The 22,648-nt window shown below is 42.8% G+C and overlaps 1 protein-coding gene across 1 annotated transcript in view; it reads left to right on the top strand.

Annotated features, from left to right (window-relative positions):
• LOC124550664 overlaps positions 1-22,648 on the top strand; it is a 197,975-nt gene that overhangs the window by 26,234 nt on the left and 149,093 nt on the right. The window lies entirely within an intron of this gene.

The raw sequence follows: 22,648 nt of genomic DNA, 5'->3' as shown, positions 1-22,648 counted from the left end.
GGTATCAGGTGACAATGCCTCAACGGCTAATCAATTCTTAAGTTTTATTCGAGAGGTTTTTTTTTATCTCTCATTCCAAGTGTAGGCGCCTGGCCTTACCTCCCAAGCCCTCACCCTACCTCCATTTATTACTCATCCTCGCTCTTTCTGGTGCTGTTTATTAGACTTGATGTTCGTCTTCTCACTGTCTGTCTCTCTCTCGCCTTGCCGGCCGCGGTGGTCTAGCGGTTCTAGGCGCTCAGTCCGGAGCCGCGCGACTGCTACGGTCGCAGGTTCGAATCCTGCATCGGGCATGGATGTGTGTGATGTCCTTAGGTTAGTTGGTTTAAGTAGTTCTAAGTTCTAGGGGACTGATGACCATAGATGTTAAGTCCCATAGTGCTCAGAGCCCTGAGACCTGTTGGATTAAGGAAAAAGGGACTGATAAGCATACAGTTTAGTCCCTTTAATCTGCAAACCAAGCAACCAGCCAACAACGATATTACAAGCAGGACTCCCTATCCGTCCTTCAAAGCTTCACTTCCGGCAGCACCTCATCTCCTAACTTGCAGACTTCACGGAGATTCTCCTGTGAAACCGCGAGGACGGTCCACCCGTCGTGCTCGTATAGCTCAGTTGGTAGAGCATTTGCCAGCGAAAGGCAAAGGTGCTGAGTTCGAGTCTGGGCCCGACATACAGTTTCGATAATATTAATGTTTTTTTCCTGAGACTTGACGTCTCTCTTCTGCTACTATCGTACCTACGTGTGGAGAAAACGTATTCGCAATAATTACTTTCAAAACCGATCCCAGGTTAACGTCTGAAAACTCGGATCCAACACGAGGTTTATTTGCTTTCACATTTGACAAAAACTGCCATATCGAATACCACTTCCAAACGTGAAAATAGTTCCATATGCAAATTCCCGATTCTTTTCAAACCTGGCAGGCGAATGTTTATAAAATCCAGGTAAGCCAACTTCAGTAAATGACGATTTCAAATGTGAATCTCACTGCATAGCAAAAACACTTATCAGCCAGAACTTTCTTGTTGGCATTAACTTTTTAACTGATGAAGCATAAGGCTCTGCCAACAAAAGACTACTCATATGTCGAAGTCGTGTGGTACATACATTGATCTACCATAACATTATGACCACATACGTAATAGCCGGTATGTCCACCTTTGGCAACGCATCATGGCACGGAAGCAATGAGACCTTGGTAGGTCGCTAGAGGGTTTTGACACCACATCTGCAGACAGAAGTCACCTAATTCCGATAAATTGCCTGCCGTTGTGGCCGAGCGGTTCTAGGCGCTTCAGTCTGGAACAGCGCTGCTGCTGCGGTTCTAGGTTCGAATCCTGCCTCTGGCACGGATGTGTGTGTTGTCCTTAGGTTAGTTAGGTCTAAGTTGTTCTAACTCTAGGGGACTGATGACCTCAGACGTTAAGTCCCACAGTGCTTAGAGCCATTTGAACCATTTTTGAACCGATAAATCGCGGGGAGCTCTCAAGGCACATTCAACCATATCCCAGATGTTTTCGATCGGCATGTTGGGGGGTCTTTACATACGTCGTTGGCTGTGGAGTACCATCGTTAGGAGCATTCAGTGCACTGTGTGTTCAGACACAATTGCACTCTACCCAGCATTAAAGTCTGATGTTGATTCCACCACAGTTTGTTGCCTGTCCTGTTTTACCAGTTTGCCCAGCCAACGATGTCCGACATCTGTAGTAAGGGGTGGCCACGCAACTCTATGACTTGTGGACGCTACATGTTCAAGATGCTCACCACAGCAGCTCTAGAACACCAGACTTGCAGTTACTGAACTGCTTGTGCCGAAACTCCACCCATCACAGTCTACCCTCGGTCAAAAAGAGATAGACCACACGGCTTCACCGTGCTACAAACGGACAGCACGCTCACTGATACTGAATACACTGTGAGTAGTAGGACAACCTATGTACAGTCCCACTCTCCATTGATGCCAAATTTATTTAAGATGGCGGATCCAAAATGGTTCAAATAGCTCTGAGCACTATGGGACTTAACTGCCGTGGTCATCATTCCCCTAGAACTTAGACCTACTTAAACCTAACTAACCTAAGGACATCACACACATCCATGCCTGAGGCAGGATTCGAACCTGCGACCGTAGCTGTTATGCGGTTCCACACTGTAGCGCCCAGAGCCGCTCGGCCACCCTGGCCATCTTAAATATATTTGGCAACAGTGCAGAGTGGGGCCATACATAGGTTGTCCTACTACTACCGTTCACGTATCTGGCTAGCAGTCATCCCTCTCCAGATGATGCTGTCATTGCCTGGACAGGTTTATATCGATGGCAGGTCGGTGGTTGTAGTGTTCTGACTGATCAGTATATCTTCATTTGCATTTGATAAGGTCTCCATTTCATGTTTATTGTATAAGGAGCGATGAAGAAGTTTCCACACAGCATACAGACCATAAGAGATATGCCAGTCAGGCAAGATAGCCATGGGCATTGAGGCAATCATTCCACTGAAGCAATAAGCTGAAGATATCCGTCTGATAAAACACCATGTCCTGCAGCGGGAGGAAGTCCTTGATTGCCTGCTCCACACCCTCGTACGATGAGAATCGTCGACCCTTTGATACCCTTTCTAAGGGATCAAAGGCTTGATAATCGCATGGGAGAGACCAGAACTATAGGGCGGGTGCTCATGTGTCTCCCACTTGAGGTGGCGTTACTTCTGCGTTTTGACGTTTGATATAGTAGGGGTCAGTGAAGTGACGTGGAAGGAAGACAAGGCTTGCTGGTCAGATGAGTATCGGGTAATATCAACAGCAGCAGAAAATGGTATAACAGGTGTAGGATTCGTTATGAATAGGAAGGTAGGGCAGAGGGTGTGTAACTGTGAACAGTTCAGTGACTGGGTTGTTCTAATCAGAATCGACAGCAGACCAACACCGACAACGATAGTTCAGGTATACATGCCGACGTCGCAAGCTGAAGATGAACAGATAGAGAAAGTGTATGAGGATATTGAAAGGGTAATGCAGTATGTAAAGGGGGACGAAAATCTAATAGTCATGGGCGACTGGAATGCAGTTGTAGGAGAAGGAGTAGAAGAAAAGGTTACAGGAGAATATGGGCTTGGGACAAGGAATGAAAGAGGAGAAAGACGAATTGAGTTCTGTAACAAGTTTCAGCTAGTAATAGCGAATACCCCGTTCAAGAATCACAAGAGGAGGAGGTATACTTGGAAAAGGCCGGGAGATACGGGAAGATGTCAATTAGATTACATCATGGTCAGACAGAGATTCCGAAATCAGATACTGGATTGTAAGGCGTACCCAGGAGCAGATATAGACTCAGATCACAATATAGAAGTGATGAAGAGTAGGCTGAAGTTCAAGACATTAGTCAGGAAGAATCAATACGCAAACAATTGGGATACGGAAGTACTAAGGAATGACGAGATACGTTTGAAGTTCTCTAACGCTATAGATACAGCAATAAGGAATAGCGCAGTAGGCAGTACTGTTGAAGAGGAATGGACATCTCTAAAAACGGCCATCACAGAAGTTGGGAAGGAAAACATAGGTACAAAGAAGGTAGCTGCGAAGAAACCATGGGTAACAGAAGAAATACTTCAGTTGATTGATGAAAGAAGGAAGTACAAACATGTTCCGGGAAAATCAGGAATACAGAAATACAAGTCGCTGAGGAATGAAATAAATAGGAAGTGCAGGGAAGCTAAGACGAAATGGCTGCAGGAAAACTGTGAAGACATCGAAAAAGATATGATTGGCGGAAGGACAGACTCAGCATACAGCAAAGTCAAAACAACCTTTGGTGACATTAAAAGCAACGTGGTAACATTAAGAGTGCAACGGGAATTCCACTGTTAAATGCAGAGGAGAGAGCAGATAGGTGGTAAGAATACATTGAAAGCCTCTATGAGTGTGAAGATTTGTCTGATGTGATAGAAGAAGAAACAGGAGTCGATTTAGAAGAGATAGGGGATCCAGTATTAGAATCGGAATTTAAAAGAGCTTTGGAGGACTTACGGTCAAATAAGGCAGAAGGGATAGATAACATTCCATCAGAATTTCTAAAATCATTGGGGGAAGTGGCAACAAAACTATTCACGTTGGTGTGTAGAATATATGAGTCTGGCGATATACCATCTGACTTTCGGAAAAGCATCATCCACACAATTCCGAAGACGGCAAGAGATGACAAGTGCGAGAATTATTGCACAATCAGCTCTACAGCTCATGAATCGAAGTTGCTTACAAGAATAATATACAGAAGAATGGAAAAGATAATTGAGAATGCGCTAGGTGACGATCAGTTTGGCTTTAGGAAAAGTAAAGGGACGAGAGAGGCAATTCTGACGTTACGGCTAATAATGGAAGTAAGGCTAAAGAAAAATCAAGACACTTTAATAGGATTTGTCGACCTGGAAAAAGCGTTCGACAATATAAAATGGTGCAAGCTGTTCGAGATTCTGAAAAAAGTAGGGGTAAGCTATAGGGAGAGACGAGTCATATACAATATGTACAACAACCAAGAGGGAATAATAAGAGTGGACGATCAAGAACGAAGTGCTCGTATTACGAAGGGCGTAAGACAAGGCTGTAGCCTTTCGCCTCTACTCTTCAATCTGTACATCGAGGAAGCAATGATGGAAATAAAAGAAAGGTTCAGGAGTGGAATTAAAATACAAGGTGAAAGGATATCAATGATACGATTCGCTGATGACATTGCTATCCTGAGTGAAAGTGAAGAAGAATTAAATGATCTGCTGAACGGAATGAACAGTCTAATGAGTACACAGAATGGTTTGAGAGTAAATCGGAGAAAGACGAAGGTAATGAGAAGTAGTAGAAATGAGAACAGCGAGAAACTTAACATTAGGATTGATGGTCACGAAGTCAATGAAGCTAAGGAATTCTGCTACCTAGGCAGTAAAATAACCAATGACGGACGGAGCAAGGAGGACATCAAAAGCAGACTCGCTATGGCAAAAAAGGCATTTCTGGCCAAGAGAAGTCTACTAATATCAAATACCGGCCTTAATTTGAGGAAGAAATTTCTGAGGATGTACGTCTGGAGTACAGCATTGTATGGTAGTGAAACATGGACTGTGGGAAATCCGGAACAGAAGAGAATCGAATCATTTGAGATGTGGTGCTATAGACGAATGTTGAACATTAGGTGGACTGATAAGGTAAGGAATGAGGAGGTTCTACGCAGAATCGGAGAGGGAAGGAGTATGTGGAAAACACTGATAAGGAGAAGGGACAGGATGATAGGACATCTGCTGAGACATGAGGGAATGACTTCCATGGTACTAGAGGGAGCTGTAGAGGGCAAAAACTGTAGAGGAAGACAGAGATTGGAATACGTCAAGCAAGTAATTGAGGACGTAGGTTGCAAGTGCTACTCTGAGATGAAGAGGTTATCACAGGAAAGGAATTCGTGGCGGGCCACGTCAAACCAGTCAGTAGACTGATGACCAAAAAAAAAACAGGTTTGTTTATCCTACTCATCCACATTAACTTAAATTTTTCTACATTTAGATCTAGCTGCCATTCCTCACACCAATTAGAAATTTTCGCTAAGTCGTCTTGTATCTTCCTTCGACACCTTACCGCACACCACACCATTATCAGCTAACAACCGCACGTTGCTGCCCACCCTCTCCACCAAATCGTTTACGTGTACATAGAACAACAGCAGTGCTACCACTGTTCCCTGGGACACTTCCTGTGATACCCTTGTCTCTGATGAACATTCGCCGTCGAGGCAGCGATGAATCCGATGGAAGCGGTCGTCGTGACGTAGTACTGCTTACGTAGTAGTGATGCCGCCTGAGACTTAGCGCATCCTGTCTGCGGTGTGGCGTTACAGAAACACAGTCCGGAAGACGAACAGTAGTCTGCAGACGTTGACGGTATTCGTAGATCTGCAGGACGTCCGCTGCGTGTTTGCTTCGCTGGCAGGCGAGAATAGTGCGCGTCATGTACTCTCGCTGCCCCTCATTAACAGTATGGCGACTCCAACCCCCAAATATGGCGCAGATGTTGTCTAATGCATCCTTGATAGAATTTTAATACTGTTACGAGAAACCTTCATTCTACGATTCGTCTAGTATGGCAGTGCAACGCAAGTGTATATAGGTGTATCTATACTTCACTATAGCGATAGCTCTATAACGTTTCCATTCACAGTCCCAAATGTGTCTCAAATGTATCTTAGGAAATCTTGGTATGGGATCCTACCATACTTCTGATTGCCTATGTTAACCCTACACTATATGAATTTTAGTATTAGCTCCCAATCGTTTAGCAACGTCATGCATGCAGAGAGTCCGCAGCTCGTGGTCGTGCGGTAGCGTTCTCGCTTCCCGCGCCCGGGTTCCCGGGTTCGATTCCCGGCGGGGTCAGGGATTTTCTCTGCCTCGTGATGACTGGGTGTTGTGTGGTGTCCTTAGGTTGGTTAGGTTTAAGTAGTTCTAAGTTCTAGGGGACTGATGGCCTCAGATGTTAAGTCCCATAGTGCTCAGAGCCATGCTTGCAGACGTAACGCACTTTAAAACAAGCAACACTTTTACAAGAGCACAGAAAACAAGAAAATCTTTGAATAAATATATTTCCTCAACCAAACACTTTTTGAGATATTTCGTTTTGAATCTGAATTTCGTTCACATATTGGTTTGAACTTTTGAAATAAGTCTGAAGATATTAAAATTAGTCTACATGATAACACAGCTCAACAAAGGTTTGGAATATCATAGAGTTTACTATAGTGAATTCTTATAGTACACCGATTCCGGTGATCCTAGCATGCTGAAGAAACATATTCATGGTTGTAAACTGAGCACACGACTTATCATCCATCGAGATGAAATTGTCACCAAAATGTTGACTGTAAGGTACCAGTATTGGTTGTAGAATCTCGTCCCTGTATCGTAGAGCAGTGAGATTCCCCACAGCAAGCGAAGCATGTCACATCATATACTGTGACCTATGATGAAGGACAACAGGCAGATTCCATATATCTAGATTTCCGGAAAGCAGCCCCCCATTGCAGGCTGTTAATGAAGGTGCGAGTATGTGGGCTACGGTCACTGATGTGTGATGTGTGAGTGGCTGGAGGACTTATTGAGTAACAGAACCCAGTATGTTTCCCTCGACGACGAGAGTTCATCAGAGACAAGGGTACCGTCAGGTGTACCCCTGGGAAGTGTGATAGGATTGCTGTTGTTCTCTATATACACATAAATGATTTGGCGGACAGGGTGGGCAGCAATATGCGGTTGTTTGCTGGTGATGCTGTCGTGTAGGGTATGGTGTCGAAGTTGCGTGACTGTAGAAAGATATAAGACGACCTAGACAAAATTTCCAATAGGTGTGCTGAATGGCAGCTAGCTCTAAATGTGGAAAAATGTAATTTAAGGCGGATGAGTAGCAAGAACAAACCAGTAATTTTCGGATACAGTGTTACTATAGTTCAATTCTTTTATCTTGGCGGCTCGCGCATGCCCGCCCAGACGCAGGAGATTGCTGCGTTGCCAGTTGCAAACGACGCACGCGCCAATAGAAGCAGCGCCATAGTATAGCATAGTTACGTTTAGGGGGGAGCGCGCAGTTCATAAAGTAAAGCCACCACGGCCGCATTAACCCTTTCGCTGCTACAAAGACGTGCTCCCTGCATTCCGCGCTGTGCGCGATTTTGTCACTGCACTGCTCGCCTGTGCAGACACATCGTGTTCCGAATGCTTTGACACTCTTATCAATCGATTCCACAAAAACTATTTGGCCCAAAAATTAGATTTTTACACATCTTCTTGACTGATACCTTTCCCCCATAAATGACTTAATTTTGTTTCGATGTTCAACGCAGTTATTATGCAGCACTAAATATAGTAAACCATTGCACGAAATTTTGAAGAGTTTGCAGAGGTAAAAGTCCATAGAGTATACTTTCCGTATGGTCGATTTTAGTTGCCACAATGTTGAGAATGAAATGTGGACAAGATACCTAAATTTCATACAAAATTTACTGTATAACAATAGCTCATTTAAGTACCACATAGATGTCGTATGTAATATTGAGAAATATTCCGTCTTTCGCGACTGTAATAAAAGTATTATTTACACCGGACGCGTTTGGCTTTATTTTATGGGGGGAAGGTATCAGTCAAGAAGACGTGTAAAAATCAAATTTTTGGGCCAAATTGTTTTTGTGAAGTCGAATGATAAGTGTGTGAAAGCAGTGGGAACACCGTGTGTCTGCACAGGCGAGTAGTGCAGTGATGACAAAATAGCGCACAGCGCGGAATGCGGCGAGCACGTGTCTGCAGCAGCGAAAGGGTTAATAAAGAGACAAAGCACCAGAAATTTCAAAATATTGCGTTCAAACGAATATAACTCGTGAAGTAAGGCACTTCGATATTGTTTTTAAGTAATGAAAATGTTAAGCACCGCACAAGGTTTGAACTTATAACCTTTCGCGTAGCAGCGCAACATCTTTACCGCTACGCTAACCCACCTCGTCTGACTACATGACGCCATGAGGACTATAACACGTCACGCAAAATACTGACAAACACTGTTGGTATGACTATGAATCACTCACGCTTCGTCGAAGTACAATAGGAAATAAACAATTACCGCTTTTCTTTATTGCGAAAAAGCGGTTCGTGAGATTGATACAAACACCTTTCCTTGCTATCGCCTGAATTAGGAGTCTTATTGCTTGTTTGGTTTAATTAATTAATAGAATATGAATCAATTGGTATAAAGAATGCTTTTTCCAAACTTTCTATAAAAGAATGCTATCAAGTCATTGCTTTTGTTCTATTACTTTATTTATGACTGAATGTTTCGAAAACTGAAGACACTCGTCCATGCTCTGCACTGCAGTCGAGCTCTGGCAACGTCGTTCTCTGTTCATTGGCTGACTGTGTTTTGTGACGTCAGATGCGCAGAACGAACCTAAACTCGGCCGCCAACATAAATGACGCGCACTTTAGTGTCCTGCTTCACACAGTGCAGTCGTTTAAATATCTGTGGGTAACCTTGCAAGGCCACGTGAAATGGAATGAACGTTTGAGAATTGTGGTAGCGAAGGCGAATGGTCGACTTCGGTTTATTGGGAGAATTTTAGGAAAGAGTGGTTCACCTGCGAAGGAGACCACAGGTAGAACGCTGGTGAGACTTATTCTTGATCACTGATCGAGTGGTAAGATTGAAGAAATACATGGAAGCAATCGTAAGGGAGTTGTTGGGTTGGAACAACACAACACATAAGTGCTACGGACATGCTTCGGGAACTCAAATGTACGTCCCTGGAGGGAAGGTGACATTGTTTTTGAGAAATACTACTGAGAAAATTTAGAGAACTGGCATTTGAAACTGACTCCCGAACGACTCTACTGCCGCCATCATACATTGAGCGTAAGGACCACGAAGATATGATTCGAGAAATTAGGGCTCATATGGAGGCATACAGATAGTCTATTTGTGAAACAGGAAAGGATAGGACTAGTAACGATACAGGGTACCCTCCGCCACGCACCGAACGGTGGCTTGCGGAGAATCTATGTGGATGTAGGTGTAGAGAGGTGAACGGTGGCCCGATATAAGGCCACCTCAGAACATCACTCCACCACCACCTTGTTGCACATGTGATAGTGTCAGGTGCTCCATATTACTGACAAGGAAACCTCCCCATCGCACCCCCCTCAGATTTAGTTATAAATTGGCACAGCTGATAGGCCTTGAAAACCTGAACACAGATCTATCGAGAAAACAGGAAGAAATTGTGTGGAACTATGAAAAAAATAAGCAAAATGTACAAACTGAGTAGTCTATGCGTAAGATATGCTACATTAAGTATATTTTAAGACGAAGAGCTCCGTGGTCCCGTGGTCAGCGTGAGGAGCTGCGGAACTACACAGTTCCGTTTCAGCCGCGCTCGCGAGTGGCCGCTGTTAAAGTTACGTTGTGCAAGACGCGACAGTTGGCTGCGACTGCGACGCTGCCCCCTCCTCTTTCCCCACCATGGCAGACGGTGACACGGCCGCAACACGACTGGAGTCGTCGCTGTTTCCCAAGCTCCGGTCGGCGGCGGCGGATCCAAATACATAAGAAAAATAAGAATTCCGATTTTCTTGCTGTAAAAAATACTGTATGTTAATGCAACAAAGTTACATCGGCTCCCAGAGTTAGTTTTTCGATATAGATTCTCCTTTTACTTTAAAAAATTGAAAAGTATCTCTTCCGGTTTTGCGTGTTTTTTTCGCTGTACATTACTTCTCTATCAATTGTGAGGAAAGTAAAAGGCACAAAAAATTGATGTTTGCGTATCTTACAGTTTCACATCACAGCTTGATAATGAGGTGTATATTTTTCCGATATTCGTCACAGTTATTCCGATACTTAATTTACAAGCGACCTACTGCATAAAATTTGAATTGTGTACAGTGAAAAATGTGGTCGCTGGCTACTTCACGTATGGTTCACGTTAGGTCATACATCGTTGCCGATGAAAAGAAGCTAACATATCGAAATTGTTTTTAAAGTTGAGATCAGAATGATATCGATCTCCGTTTCCGAGATTTGGGCTCATATATCTCCGGGAGCGTCGCGACTAGCCGCCAGTTCTGTCGACGCGCAACGAGAATCGTGTGGTCATCACACGATAGAGAATGCATTTGTTTTGTTTCGCTGACATTTGGACCTAATGAAACCATTTTATGTCATATATTTCTCCGGTATGAGTTACTAATATTTGCCGGCCGCGGTGGTCTAGCGGTTCAGGCGCTCAGTCCGGAACCGCGCGATTACTACGGTCGCAGGTTCGAATTCTGCCTCGGGCATGGATGTGTGTGATGTCCTTAGGTTAGTTAGGTTTAAGTAGTTCTAAGTTCTAGGAGACTGATGACCACAGATGTTCAGTCCCATAGTGCTCAGAGCCATTTGAACCATAGTTACTAATATTTCTCCACATGCTCTTAATAATTTCATTTAAAATGCCACGAAATGTAGGTTTCTTAAAGCCAAGTGATCAAGCAGAACCCATTTTCTTGGTTTTGCTGAGGCATATGAACCTGTTCCAAGCTTTCTTTCTCGTTTATTTCTCTGATACGAGTCCCGAATATTCCTCCATCTGTTTTTGCACATTTCAGCTAAAATTCCAATGAAAGATAAGTTTATTAACAATAAGCGCACGATAGCGTCATTGCATTGTTTCAAGTTCTTGACAACAAGATAGGGGTACACCTTAAACATCTCTAGAATTTTCATTCTGAACGTCTACAGTATACACTGGCAGAAATGTGGAAGAAATAATGTCCGTGCTTGTTCACAAAATTTCCCCAAATTGTACTTGTCAGTTTCTCCCATGCAGAAACTTTTGGAACAAGCTAAGGCAACTTTCATAGCCGACTGACTCTTTATTCCCATCCAAATCAACTTCCATATTCTTATATTCTGACAGCATACATCGTTATGGATAACATGAACATTTAATCTTGCCAAGCTGCACTCAAAAGATGACTCCAGGATTTACAAAAGACGAATTTCAATTGTGAACTGTGTCAGACCAGAAGGGTCTTGTAAAACAGTAGTGCACTTTTGGCACAAGTTTTTTGAGCACCATCTTCTACCAATGAATTGAAGTGAATGTGACAAATTACTTATTGCAGCATACTGTTTGCGCAATCTGTTGAGAAACGCCTTCCTCAAAAACGAACATCTATTGATTACAGAAAGCTGTACAACAATCTGGTGGTGGTTTTTCACAACTAGAAGGTATCATCAAGACACCAATCTACCATTTACTTTCAAAGTGAAGGTATTGTAAAATGTAACTTTCTCATTGTACTTTACATTGTTCATTTTATAATGTACTTACCGTTTTCAATTTTTATCGTCACAAAAAAGAGTAATGCGAAAATTTACCTTCAAGTTCATTTTCATCATTCTAATTCTACATGTGCATGGATTATACTGATTTTCATAACAGGCCTGAAAAATTTGCATTAATGGGAAAATATTATATATTTCACTCACCTGCCAGTTTCAACTGTGCACCAATTTCTTCCCAAATTCTGTCTCTGAACATAGTGTCTCTATATTTAGGGTTCTTCAAATCGTAAAGGCAAGGCTGTTGCGAGACCAGCTCACAGAGCATCACATCCTGTGAGTGGCTCATTTCAGTTTTCCTTGACTGGCTCGACATCTTTCTCGCAGCCGTACGTCTTTGTGTCGCGCGACTTCCGTCGCAACACTGCTCACTGGTGCAGTGCTGCGACAGCTGCCGCAACAGTCGTGCGTCGCATCCCAAACTCGAACTGCGCATGCGCCAGCAGGCAACTTCTGACGTCACGTAGCGACCCGTCGCAGTCGCTAGTGTGCGTCGCGTCTTGGACAACGTACCTTAACTGTTGCGCTACACTTCACTTCAGTGTTTACATCGCTGTACTTGTGCTTCGCCGAGTGCCGTCCGTCCGTTAATCTCCGTGTTCGTTCCTGTTCCTTGTGATCTGATCGCTCTTTCTGGTCTTGCTGCTGCTACTTGGGATTTCGGTTCTTTAACCGAAATTGCTTCGCTGGATTAACCATGGCTACAAACCTCAGGAAGAATACTCTGGTATTTGCTTTTGACAAGGAATCCCGTCCTGTTCAGCCGACATTCCTGGAAATAGATGACTGGATTACACAGGTAATTGGTCTAAATTCTGAAACCGTTCATACCTGGCAACTGGATCAGGAAAAATACTGTGTTTTTGTCAAGTTTTTCAGTGGTTCGACTGTTGATAAAGTGTTACGAAAGTGGGGCTATGAAGTAGATTTTGTGCGTAGAAATGGTTATAAAAGTAAGGTTTCAATCTATAGAGCGGACATTCATTACAAAACCGTTCGTATCTTGAATCTCCCCATTGAAATTGAAAATGATAAGATTAAGGAAGCTCTTTCGAACTACGGGGACGTTAAATCAATTGCAAATGAAAGATGGTCACCTCGCTTCAAACTGCAGTGTTTTAACGGGGTCCGCTGTGTAGAGATGGACGTTAAGACGAATATTCCGTCTCACATAACTGTTTGTGGGTTGTTGTTGTTGTGGTCTTCAGTCCTGAGACTGGTTTGATGCAGCTCTCCATGCTACTCTATCCTGTGCAAGCTTTTTCATCTCCCAGTACCTACTGCAACCTACATCCTTCTGAATCTGCTTAGTGTATTCATCTCTTGGTCTCCCTCTACGATTTTTACCCTCCACGCTGCCCTCCAATACTAATTTGGTGATCCCTTGATGCCTCAGAACATGTCCTACCAACCGATCCCTTCTTCTGGTCAAGTTGTGCCACAAACTTCTCTTCTCCCCAATCCTATTCAATACTTCCTCATTAGTTATGTGATCTACCCATCTAATCTTCAGCATTCTTCTGTAGCACCACATTTCGAAAGCTTCTATTCTCTTCTTGTCCAAACTATTTATCGTCCATGATTCACTTCCATACATGGCTACACTCCATACGAACACTTTCAGAAATGACTTCCTGACACTTAAATCTATACTCGATGTCAACAAATTTCTCTTCTTCAGAAACGCTTTCCTTGCCATTGCCAGCCTACATTTTATATCCTCTCTACTTCGACCATCATCAGTTATTTTGCTCCCCAAATAGCAAAACTCCTTTACTACTTTAAGTGCCTCATTTCCTAATCTAATTCCCTCAGCATCACCCGACTTAATTAGACTACATTCCATTATCCTTGTTTTGCTTTTGTTGATATTCATCTTATATCCTCCTTTCAAGACACTGTCCATTCCATTCAACTGCTCTTCCAAGTCCTTTGCTGTCTCTGACAGAATTACAATGTCATCGGCGAACCTCAAAGTTTTTATTTCTTTTCCATGAATTTTAATACCTACTCCGAATTTTTCTTTTGTTTCCTTTACTGCTTGCTCAATATACAGATTGAACAACATCGGGGAGAGGCTACAACCCTGTCTTACTCCCTTCCCAACCACTGCTTCCCTTTCATGTCCCTCGACTCTTATAACTGCCATCTGCTTTCTGTACAAATTGTAAATAGCCTTTCGCTCCCTGTATTTTACCCCTGCCACCTTCAGAATTTAAAAGAGAGTATTCCAGTCAACATTGTCAAAAGCTTTCTCTAAGTCTACAAATGCTAGAAACGTAGGTTTGCCTTTCCTTAATCTTTCTTCTAAGATAAGTCGTAAGGTCAGTATTGCCTCACGTGTTCCAGTGTTTCTACGGAATCCAAACTGATCTTCCCCGAGGTTGGCTTCTACTAGTTTTTCCATTCGTCTGTAAAGAATTCGCGTTAGTATTTTGCAGCTGTGACTTATTAAGCTGATAGTTCGATAATTTTCACATCTGTCAACACCTGCTTTCTTTGGGATTGGAATTATTATATTCTTCTTGAAGTCTGAGGGTATTTCGCCTGTCTCATACATCTTCCTCACTAGATGGTAGAGTTTTGTCACGACTGGACGACTGGCTCTCCCACGGCCGTCAGTAGTTCCAATGGAGTATTGTCTACTCCGGGGGCTTTGTTTCGACTCAGGTCTTTCAGTGCTCTGTCAAACTCTTCACGCAGTATCATATCTCCCATTTCATCTTCATCTACATCCTCTTCCATTTCCATAATATTGTCCTCAAGTACATCGCCCTTGTATAGACCCTCTATATACTCCTTCCACCTTTCTGCTTTCCCTTCTTTGCTTAGAACTGGGTTTCCATCTGAGCTCTTGATATTCATACAAGTCGTTCTCTTATCTCCAAAGGTCTCTTTAATTTTCCTGTAGGCGGTATCTATCTTACCCCTAGTGAGATAGGCCTCTACATCCTTACATTTGTTCTCTAGCCATCCCTGCTTAGCCATTTTGCACTTCCTGTCGATCTCATTTTTGAGACGTTTGTATTCCTTTTTGCCTGTTTCACTTACTGCATTTTTATATTTTCTCCTTTCATCAATTAAATTCAATATTTCTTCTGTTACCCAAGGATTTCTACTAGCCCTCGTCTTTTTACCTACTTGATCCTCTGCTGCCTTCACTACTTCATCCCTCAAAGCTACCCATTCTTCTTCTACTGTATTTATTTCCCCCATTCCTGTCAATTGCTCCCTTATGCTCTCCCTGAATCTCTGTACAACCTCTGGTTCTTTTAGTTTATCCAGGTCCCATCTCCTTAAATTCCCACCTTTTTGCAGTTTCTTCAGTTTTAATCTACAGGTCATAACCAATAGATTGTGGTCAGAGTCCACATCTGCCCCTGGAAATGTCTTACAATTTAAAACCTGGTTGCTAAATCTCTGTCTTACCATTATATAATCTATCTGATACCTTTTAGTATCTCCAGGATTCTTCCATGTATACAACCTTCTTTCATGATTCTTAAACCAAGTGTTAGTTATGATTATGTTGTGCTCTGTGCAAAATTCAACCAGGCGGCTTCCTCTTTCATTTCTGTCCCCCAATCCATATTCACCTACTATGTTTCCTTCTCTCCCTTTTTCCTACACTCGAATTCCAGTCACCCATGACTATTAAATTTTCGTCTCCCTTCACAATCTGAATAATTTCTTTTATTTCATCATACATTTCTTCAATTTCTTCGTCATCTGCAGAGCTAGTTGGCATATAAACTTGCACTACTGTAGTAGGTGTGGGCTTCGTATCTATCTTGGCCACAATAATGCGTTCACTATGCTGTTTGTAGTAGCTTACCCGCATTCCTATTTTCCTATTCCTTTTTTAAACCTACTCCTGCATTACCCCTATTTGATTTTGTGTTTATAACCCTGTAGTCACCTGACCAGAAGTGTTGTTCCTCCTGCCACCGAACTTCACTAATTCCCACTATATCTAACTTCAACCTATCCATTTCCCTTTTTAAATTTTCTAACCTACCTGCCCGATTAAGGGATCTGACATTCCACGCTCCGACCCGTAGAACGCCAGTTTTCTTTCTCCTGATAACGACATCCTCTTGAGTAGTCCCCGCCTGGAGATCCGAATGGGGGACTATTTTACCTCCGGAATATTTTACCCAAGAGGACGCCATCATCATGTAATCATACAGTAAAGCTGCATGCCCTGGGGAAAAATTACGGCTGTAGTTTCCCCTTGCTTTCAGCCGTTCGCAGTACCGGCACGGCAAGGCCGTTTTGGTTATTGTTACAAGGCCAGATCAGTCAATCATCCAGACTGTTGCCCTTGCAACTACTGAAAAGGCTGCTGCCCCTCTTCAGGAACCACACGTTTGTCTGGCCTCTCAACAGATACCCCTCCGTTGTGGTTGCACCTACGGTACGGCTATCTGTATCGCTGAGGCACGCAAGCCTTCCCACCAACGGCAAGGTCCATGGTTCATGGGGGGTGTTTGTGGGTATAAGGCACAAATTGTTTATACAGGTCAGGAAGCTACATGTCATATATGTAACGAAACCGACCACTTCAGACAGGAATGTCCGCGGCGAACTGTTGTTCTTAAAAGTAATTTGATACAGCGTCAGAAGCTTACCTTAAATGATTTGTTACCAAAGAATAGCCCGGAATAACTGGTTGAGGAAGTTAACGCAGCGGGCCAAGCTGATGTCTCCCTTCACGGTAACAATCAATTTCCCCCGTTAACAACAAAAGGAAACCCTGTTGCCACAACTCGTGATACTGAAACGCAACCGAAAAAGCGACCTCTGGAGATAACTGATAGGACGAGCTGTCTTGTCCCACTCCCTCACTTCGTAAGCAAAAACAGTGCGATGAGAAGGCAGAGGAACCTGAAGGCAAAATGCGAATGGAAACTAATGAACAGAAAGATAATACATATACGGTACCACAAAATGAAGGGGGTGTAAGCAGCATTAATTTGCAAGAAACAACAGGTGCAGTAGCCGATTGCAAAGATTAGAATCTATCTGTTAATAAACAAATTCAGGGAGAGGTTGCAAAACTGCAGTCTCCATTTGTTTCCCTCGATCAGAAAGTGAGTGAAATTAATAAAGAACGAGGAAGTGGTGGCCAAACTGAAATCACGGTCAACACATCAGGGCAGGCGCCGGCAACCGAAATTGCTAAAGCGTCTGCTGCTGCTCCAGATAAGCCGCGAAGTAAAATACCGACGCAACCAAATGAGAATGTAGCTCGTAACCAAGGGAAGGGAAAATCCGGTAGGGGCGACCCAAGCCTAAAGAATGTTCAGTCCGAAACGCTCGTACACGAATCACTGGAGGAAAAATCAGAAAGTTTACCAGGAAATCAGTCTGTTTGCGGTACAAGAGAAAACATCAGAAGTAGAAAAAAACGGGACAGTAACTAATAAACTGATTGAAGTGTTATTCCATGTTCAGCCTTCCGAGAAAACTGTTACAGCTTAACTGAACCCTAAACCACAGTAAACTAAATTAGTTCAACAAAACAACTAAATAGTGACAGCACAATGACGCAATCTCATTCTGTCACCACTATAAACATAAATAAAATCACGACCGGTTTGAAATTATCGGCCCTTAAGGAATTTTTGTACGAATCCGCGACTGATATTGCCCTGTTACAAGAAGTTCTAATTTCGGATTTGGTAATTCCCGGTTTTCTCAGTTACATAAATGTTTCTCCCGAAACAAGTGTTGGAACAGCTATTCTGGTGAGGGAAGGGATTACAGTAAGCGAGGTGGAACGACTGGAATCCGGAAGGGGAGTAGGACTAAATATCTATGATGTGACTATCATCAAATTGTACGCCCCTTCAGGAAGTTCTCATGGAGCTGACAGGGCACGTTTCTTCAAAGATGACTTGATATACTTATTAAGGAAATCACCAAGACAGTTATTACTTGGAGGTGATTTTAATTGTGTTTTAAATCGAAAAGATCAGTTACCTAATTTTTATTTCTCAAGTGAACTAGAACAATTAGTTACTGGCTTAGAATTAAAGGATATATGGGAAATCAAATACCCCTCCACTGTTGAGTTCACTTATGTCACGGCAACATCACGTAGCAGGATTGATAGACTATATATTTCTAAAAATCTTGTAACTTCCGTGACAAAAGTAGAAACCATTCCTACGTACTTTTCAGACCATTCAAGTGTCTTAGCTTGCATAAATCTAACAAGACAGCCAGTTCGCCGATTCAAGAATCAGTGGAATTTAAGCACTTCCTCGTTAGTAAATCATGATTAAGAAGATCTGATTAAAGAAACATGGGCAATATGCCTGCGAGCCCGTAGTAGATATGCCACTGCTATTGACTGGTGGGTTAAAATGGCAAAGCCAAAGTTGAGGAAAGTTCTTATTCAATACAGTGCCCAGAGCGCAAGGGAAATGAAATGCACTGTAGAGTATTACTATTCCGTTTTGAGAGATCTATATGATCAAGTCTCAGCAGGTTGCTCACTTCGGATAGCAGACATCAAAAAAGTCAAAGCCAAGTTACTTAATGTCAAGAGAAGTCAAATGGAAGGGTTGAAAATAAAATCGAAGGCAAATTCGGTGTCAGCAGATGAAACTACTTCCCTATATCATTTAGTGAAGCATACGAAAAACGGGAGAAGGACTTTTATGACTTTTATTGAAGAAATTCGAACAAAACACGGTACGATTCTCAGAACCCAGCAGGATATCATGGACGAAATTTATCACTATTATTGCGTGCTATATTCTGTACATCAAAATAGTGATGCTTCCTTGGAAGAATTCCTTGACATCCTAGCCCCACAGCTGACAGAAGAGGACAACGAAAATTTTCTCGAGGTTGTCAGTGAAGAAGACGTGTATGAGACTCTGTGCGCCTCACCACCAAAAAAATCCCCAGGACCGGATGGTCTGCCAGCAGAGGTTTACATCCGTTACTGGCCATTAGTAGGTGCGAAAATCACGGACATTGTAAATGAGGTTATTCAGGGTAAAATGATTCCGGCTGAGTTTAAGGAGAGTAAAATTGTTTTGGTGCCAAAAAATAATGGAAACAAAGATTTTAAAAAATTTCGTCCAATTTCACTGCTGCATTCTGATTATAAATTAAAAGGTAGAATAATAAACAAGAGAATTTCATGCCTTACAGATAAAATTATTAGTCAACATCAGAACTGTGCGCAAGGCATTTTTCAAAATCTAGCGGAATTCAGGGATATCATTGCAATAACTTCAGTAACAAACATAAAGTGTGCTTTATTGTTTAGATTTTTATAAGGCGTTCGATGTAGTAAACCATGAATATCTTCTACAGACATTGAAGAAAATAGGTTTCAGCGATGGGGTTATACAGTTGATTAAGAGCATAACAACTGGAAGTAAATGGTAAATTAGCGGTGAATCGTCAACAATCCAGGCCGATGCAAATACAACGAGGTGTTCCTCAAGGAAGTCCTCTGTCCACGTCGCTCTTCGCAGTTTCGCTGGAACCTTTCCTCCGACATGTCCATGCTACATTAAAAGGCTTAACATTATCAGGAAATAAAAGAGTTATAAGAGCCTATGCTGACGATATAGGGGTCATTATAAGGAATAATGACGAGGTAACCAAGCTAGCAACAGTGAGTGATTGATTCGTACTGTAGAGCGTCTGGAGCCAATGCAAACGGAAAAAAATGTAAGATGTTAAATCTCAGAGGTTTTGACAATATCAACGTCGAGTGGGCAAAATTAGTCCGACAACATAAAACACTTGGGATCACCCTGACGGCATGCCCTATGAAAATGACGGCTTTAAATTGGAAAGTTGCAGCAGATAAAGTGCAAGTAGCCACTGTAGAGAATTTAACTCGATATATGAACCAAGTTCAAAGACCACGATATATCAACTCGCGCATCCTTGCTAAGGCTTATTATATTGCCCAGCTGTTTCCAATACCGAGAATGATAGCGAGGAGAATAATGTCCAAAATCACAAAATTTTTGTGGAGAGGTGAAGTGTTGCTAAAGTAGCCACTTTAGATCCTAAAAATGGTGGACTAGGATTAACTGATATAACGGATAAAGCGTCTGCTCTTTTATCAAAAGGCAAGTTAATTTAATAAGAGACTCGCGAGAAAGCATAACCAGCCAACTTTTCGAGATCATTAAACCTCCAAGCCTGCTTCCCCCGATTGACGTGCAGAATATCAACAGTCGCTTACAGCACGTGAGGATTTTCTATGTTGATTTTAGTTATGTCAGTGTCGAACTCAGGCAGTCCCGACACTTAACATCGAGAGCCATAATGCGGGAACGAAAGAAAAGCGAAGGAAGGAACAAAATAGAACGACAGTTTCCAAACATTGAGTGGACTGAGATTTGGAAAAACATTAGTTCTAATGTGCTCACGTCTAACATAAAAACGGCATGGTACAAGACGGTTAACAACATAGTTAGCACCAATGAAAGACTGCACGCAATCGGACTCTGTGAAACAAATTTATGTCAACAATGCCATCTAGTTGACACAGCAATTCATAGATAAACTTGCAGTGGTCACATGAATAGTTGGAAGTGGATCCGGGAGCAAACAGCTCTGATTACAAGGACATCCCCTGAGTATATATCGCTGTCGTTGATACACAGGCCTGAAGCACGCTATTTCCCAGAAGCAAAAAATAACGCTGTGTGCTGGTTGCTGGGAAATTTTGTTAACTACGTCCTTAACAAATTAGGATCCGATAGCATCATAGAGTTCAAGGTACACATGCTGTGTGAGTTCCACAAAATTAGAAGCTATTCGAATCACAAGAAAAAGTTCGGTAATATGCTAAAAATTGTGTTTGATAGAATGGGTATTGGTTAATATAAAAAAGAAGACTGTGTTGACAGTGATGTATTGTAGTTACCTTAAGGATACTATTTAAGATTTTGCAGTATATTTATGATGTGTGCTTTTTCTACTTCAGAGAGTAGTTTTTTGAAATTTATAAGCTGATGTACAGAACTTATGTGACACAGAGATTGTGTGTCTAATAGTGCCAAACACAAAACATTAAAGGTGCATTATTGGCTTATACTATAAAAAAAAGAGGCCCTTGGTTCAAATCCTCCCTCGAGTGAAAAATTTTAATTTTTTTATTTTCAGACAATTATTATCTGTCCGCCCGTCCGCTATATTTGCTGGATTCATATTGCCCACGGAATACATCTCACGTATTTAATGCACTCTTGTCCAAAGTAGCGAACAGTCAACTGCCAGCCAGGGAGCCTCGTTAGCAGGAATACTTCCTCTTCCGTGCGCTGTAGTCGACTGACGTGTCTTTCGATGTTTGTTTAGGTGTAGCGTCCCCATACTACGGCGCAGTTACCTCGCATCGGACGGACGGACGGACAGGTAATAATTGTCTGAAAATAAAAAATTAAAATTTTTCACTCGAGGGAAGACTTTAATCAAGGACCTCTTATTCCGCAGCTGCTCACGTTGACCATTTTTTTTTTAAATCTCATTATGTTCGCCTTTGTTCGTTGCATCTGCTCGGGGCGGACGTCGTAAGACATCCGTTCAAGTTCGTTGTTGATCGATGAACTCAGTTTTTTTTTTTTTTTTTTTTTTTTATTACAGAGGGCACGTAACCCTCTGACCGAACACGCTGAGCTACCGTGCCGGCGTAATTTTGCTTATTTTTTTCATAGTTCCACACAACTTCTTCCTGTTTTCTCGATTGATCTGTGTTCAGTTTTTCGAGGCCTATCCACTGTGCCAACTTATAACTAAATCTGAGGGGGGGGGGGGGGGGGTGCGATGGGGAGGTTCCCTTGTGAGTTGTCTCCAAACACATTGTCTGCTGTTATCAGAGTACAAACATATCCGAGTTTCGTGTGTAAACAACACCCGACGTCATCGTTCCTGGGGCGCTCATTCTACATGACTTCCTACCTACCAGTAACGGAGTGCGCGGTGTTGTGGTGTGCGATGTGCTGCTTGCCACGGCCGTCGGGAATGGAACTCCGCATCGTGCGGTTGTCTCCTAACAGTTTGATGTGATACACGACGCCTCTTCGAAGCCCGAATTCAGTTCTGGGGCACTCAGTCCACGGTTCCTTTGATCCTAAAGTCGGATACACGGATCATCCTGTGCACATGTGGGCCGTGGACGGCCTGTGCGGTGTTAAACCCTCAGTACTATCTGCCAGTGGGAACCGATTCCATGTAAACACCACATCATTTCGACTCCCATACGAACTTCGGAAACTTCCCTTGGTGACAAGCGTTCAGCGCCTAACGTGGCGGTGCGGATCCCGATCATTAGTCGCTAATCTCTTTCGTGGCCAGATAGATGTTCATTCTGTTGTTCCACATATGTGTCTAGTGTCTCCCTATCGGCGCTATGATTTCCTGAAATGACTTACTGACTTAATTCCTTTGGCCCCTATGGGGGCATAGGGCATCCAGGAGAACTCGCCACCCGTCTCTGTCTTTGGCCATTTGCCTCAATTCTGCCCAGGTCTTGCCAACTCTTTTTGCTTCCCCTTCCACTGTCCTCTTCCATGTGCCCCTTGGTCTTCCTCTCTTCCTTGATCCCTGGGGATTCCATTCCAATGCTTTTTTCTCGATGGCTCCATCTGGTTTTCTTAAGGTGTGCCCCAACCATCCCCACTTTCTCTCTCGTATCTGGTCTTCTATAGGTATCTGGTTTGTTATTCGCCAGAGCTCCACATTACATATTTTTTCTGGCCA

Source organism: Schistocerca americana, chromosome 9, assembly GCF_021461395.2.
Source record: "Schistocerca americana isolate TAMUIC-IGC-003095 chromosome 9, iqSchAmer2.1, whole genome shotgun sequence".
In the NCBI taxonomy this organism is placed as follows: Eukaryota; Metazoa; Arthropoda; class Insecta; order Orthoptera; family Acrididae; genus Schistocerca; species Schistocerca americana.
This window is presented reverse-complemented; position numbering and strand designations above follow the sequence as displayed.